This window comes from Myotis lucifugus, unplaced genomic scaffold (genome assembly GCF_000147115.1).
Source record: "Myotis lucifugus unplaced genomic scaffold, Myoluc2.0 scaffold_115, whole genome shotgun sequence".
NCBI lineage: Eukaryota > Metazoa > Chordata > Mammalia > Chiroptera > Vespertilionidae > Myotis > Myotis lucifugus.
In genome coordinates, this window is record NW_005871163.1 from 1060486 (window position 1) to 1065047 (window position 4562).

Genomic DNA, 4562 nt, shown 5'->3' on the forward strand with positions numbered 1-4562 from the left:
GAATGAGATGAACTTAATGAAAGAAAAATACTCAAATTAATCAACCAAACAGAATCAGTCTACAAAAAGCCACATCTAAAATCAGAAATTGAGCCGAAACCGGTTTGGCTCAGTGGATAGAGCGTCGGCCTGCGGACTGAAAGGTCCCAGGTTCGATTCCGGTCAAGGGCATGTACCTGGGTTGCGGGCACATCCCCAGTGGGAGATGTGCAGGAGGCAGCTGGTCGATGTTTCTCTCTCATCGATGTTTCTAGCTCTCTGTCTCTCTCCCTTCCTCTCTGTAAAAAATCAATAAAATATATTTTAAAAAAAATAAAAAATAATAAAATCAGAAATTGATAAAGCCTAATATTGGTGATATGGGGCAAAGCTATCCTGGGAAAACAAATTGGTATAACATTTCTGGAAGGAAGTTAGCCTAATTGTATCAAATCGTAAAGCATTCATTCCATTGTATTGAGCTAATCCACTCTAGAGATTAGCCTGAGGAGAAAATTGCTCAAAAGCAAAAAGCTGAGCTCAGGATGTTTATCATTGTGTGTTTATGGTGAAAAAAAAAAAAGCAAACAAACTAAATGCTCAACAACAGGAGACTGGTTGAGTAAACCATGGTTTATACCAGTAAATATCCTGAATGGTTGGCAAACATTAACAATCATGGTGTTAGTCTATAGCTATTGGCTTGGATATCCATCCAGTACATATTCTGAGTGAAAAAAGTCATTACAGAAGAACATGTAAGTCATGATCTCATGTATGTGAAACTATACATACAATTCTATGTGTATATACTGCATAGAGATGTCTAAAGGATGTTCACCAAAATTGTTATGGCTCTTGCTCTGGATGATTTTGGGGGGATGATTTTTATTTCCTGTTTTGTACTTTATCTTGGGTAAAAACATTGGTCGTGAGAACACTGTTTTTGTGTATGTGTCTAAAAACCTATACCCCTTTAAAGCCACTGGGTCAGCCTATGCTTCATTCCTGTCATTCTCCCAATTATAAGCTTTAGGAAGGGGAACACAATGGGTGGCTATTAGGAAAGTCATACCCAGGCAGGTTTCCTGCCTGGTGAGACCAATAGGGACTAGTCAAGTAGAACCAGCCATCTCTAGGATAGTAGTTAAAGCAACTCTTGCCCTGGCTGGGTAGCTCAGTTGGTTAAAGCGTTGTCTCCCATATGCCCAGGTTTCGGGTTCAATTCCTCCTTGGGGCACATAAAAGAATCAATAAATGAATGTATAAATAAGTGGAACAACAGTTCTGGCCTGGTGGCTCTGTTGGTTGGAGCATCATCCCATGCACTAAAAGGTTGTGGGTTTGATTCCCGGTCAGGGCACATACCTAGGTTGCAGGTTTGATGCCTGGCAGGGCACATATGGGAGGTAACCAATCTCCCACATTGATGTTTCTCTCTCCCTCCCTCTCTTTCTTCCCTGCCTCTCCCTTCCCCTCTCTCTAAAAATCAATAAGCATGTCCTTGGGTGAGGATTTTTTTAAAAGTGAAAAAATATTGATATTTCTCTTTCTCTCCTCCTTCCTCTCTCTCTAAAATCAATCAATAATTTTTTTTTAAAGGCAACGGTTAGGACAGGAGTCAAAGAGTTGCTGAATGCAGGCCCTTCTCTGTTTGTGTGTTTGTTTATAACAATTTCTTGGCTTCTATGGTGTCTATAATGCAACTAGGATTTCCCCCAAATTAGAAATCTTCAGCGACTAATTTCTGGGACTTCCTGAGGCTGCTCTGTGCTATCAGCTGAGGGTCCCTGCAGCAGTGGCTCCATCTGTAGCAGTGAAACAGGGTGAGTCTAGAAGGAGCCTCTTAATGCTGTAATTTATTGTTTGACTCTTTAAAAAAAAAAGCATCAATTACTTTTGTAAAAACAACCAAGCTAAGCTATTTTGTAAAGGATAGAGTGGTCAACTGTGTCCCAGTATGTTAAGGACTGAGACTGGTCCACTGGATGCAACACAAGGAGGTTAGTAAGTGACCGGATCAAAAACAGTGTCTGTGTGGTGGGGTCAGGGGAATGGCTTAAGAGAGAGGAGAAGTGAGGAAGTGGAGAGAGTAATTTTGGACAACTATTTCTGGAAGTTTGGCCATGACAAGAAGACAGGACACAGAGCAATGTGTGACTGAAGAAAGGAATGGGGAGGCAGGAAGAGGTATTTAATTTTTGTTTGTTTTTGTTTATTTTTAAGATTGAAAAGAGCCTGTAGAGCCTGGCTGGTGTGGCTCAGTGGTTGAGCACCAACCCATGAACCAAGAGTCCCTGGTCTGATTCCCAGTCAGGGCACTTGCCCAGGTTGTGGGCCCAATCCCCAGTAAGGGGTGTGCAGGAGGCAGCCAATTGATGTTTCTATCTCTCTACCCCTCTTCCTTTCTCTCTCTAAAATCTCTTTAAAAGAGAGAGATATACTATAGCTAAGATTTGGAACACACCTAAGTGCCCATCAACAGATGAATGGATTAGAAAACTGTGGTACATCTACACAATGGAATACTATGCTGCTGTAAAAAAGAAGGAATTCTTACCATTTGCAACAGCATGGATGGAACTGGAGAGCATTATGCTAAGTGAAATAAGCCAGTCAATGAAGGAAAAATACCCACATGATCTCACTCATTTATGGATAATAAAGACCATTATAAACTGATGAACAAAAATAGATACAGAGGCAGAGCAGCATCGAACAGACTGTCAAACCACAGTGGGAAGGCCGGGGAGGGTTGGTGGGGGAGGGTAAGAGATCAACCGAAGGACTTGTATGCATGCATATAAGCATAACCAATGGACACAAGACACTGTGGGGTAGGGGAGGCCAGGGGAAGGTCAAGGGGAGAAAAAAAAAGGAGACATATGTAATACTCTTTGTAATACTTTAAGCAATAAAACAAAATTAAACTAACTAAATAAATAAATAAATAAAAAGAGAGAGACACATTGATCTCTCTCTCCCTTCCCCTCCCTCCCTTCCACTCTCTCTAAAAGTCAATGGGGAAAATATCCTCATGAGAGGATGAGAGAGATAGAGAGAGAGAGAGAGAGAGAGAGAGAGAGAGAGCCTGTAGATAAGAAGTGGATGATTCAGCAGGGAAAGGGGATGCTTGCTCGATAGTGGCAGTACCTGGTAAGCGGGGAGGGAGTGAAAACCAGAGCACCAGGAAAGGAGTTGGCCTTAAACAGCCAACTCCTTTCCTGGTGCTCTGGTTTTAAACAGAAAGAGGAATGCCGTAACTGGAAAGGAGGAAAAGCCATGTAGAGGTCAAATGGAGAACAGAGATTGGAACAAAGATGGGCCTGCAGGGGCCAGTGCCACCATACAGTTTGAACTGGGAGCACTCACCCTGTTCGACTCTAAAATGGGAAAGCTGTCTGTGATGGAAATGTTCATTATCTTGACTGTGGTGGTATCACAGGCACAAACACACGTTAAAACTCATCGAATTGTACACTTTAAATCGTGCAATTTATGGTACATCAATTATACCTCAATAAAGTTGTGAAGAATTTCTTTTTGTGCTTTTAAACTGGCATGCCTCCGTCAACAGGGGGCGTGGTTGTGCACCACAAGATGAAAAATGGTTTTCCTGAGTTTTCGTTTCGTGGTTTTGTTTTTCCTGATCTTTTCTCGGATAACAGAGCTCTTACTTACAGGCATTAAAAGAAAGCAATTAAGTAATTACAGGCATGAAGATACAAGCAAATGGATGTGCGAAGGTTAGAGTAAAGCCCAGAGCTGCTGAAATATCTCCGAGCTGGAGTGGCAAGCATTTATAGACTCAGCCAGGGAAAGGATGAGATAGCAAGACAAAAGCGCTTCTTCACAGTCATGTGGGAGCCAAGTATAGGATTCTCTGATGGCAAAGATTACAGTTGCTGCCTTCCAGAAAACAGGTTTGCTACCCGTTTTTGTGGGTAGGTCAATGCCGAGACACACATCACCCTAATGGCTGATTGAAGATGTGAAGGGTACAGAATTGAGAAGAGGCTTTTTTGCACACACGCTAGTTTGAGGACTTTCCTGCAGCCTGGACAGAGGAGCCCTTGGCCCCTGACCGACAGAATCGTTGTTCTCTCCTCTGTTAACTCCTCAGTGTAACATTTTGGGGCAATTCATTTCTTTTCTTTGGGTCTCTGTTTTCTCATCTGCAAAATCAAATGGATAGTCCTTGCCTTTCAGAATTAAAGTGAAATATTCTAATGAAAGCATTGAAAAAGTAAAAGGAACTGTCTGTAAATAAGAGATCTTAATGCAACTAGACACATAGACAACACAAGATGTGAAAAGTTTATCCACACCCTGAGCCTCCTCTGCCTCTTCCAGATACTTGTGGCCAGTTTTGTTGATTGTGGACACTGGTAAATGACTCCTTCCTTCCACCCAGGGCCCATCCACCTTACCTATCAAAACAATACCATGGCATATTAGCCCATCTTTACAGCTGTGTGAAAAAGAGGTATAGTTTAGGTGGTCTCTCCTTGGTTACAAGCTACCAACACAGAAAGACCTGGGATTTGAACCCACGACTCAAAGATATACCTATTTTTTTTTTT

General features: G+C 42.0%; 1 pseudogene; it reads right to left on the reverse strand.

The window, feature by feature from the left end:
- LOC102418043 overlaps positions 1-659 on the reverse strand; it is a 3486-nt pseudogene extending 2827 nt beyond the window's left edge.
- Positions 660-4562: the final 3903 nt, after the last annotated feature.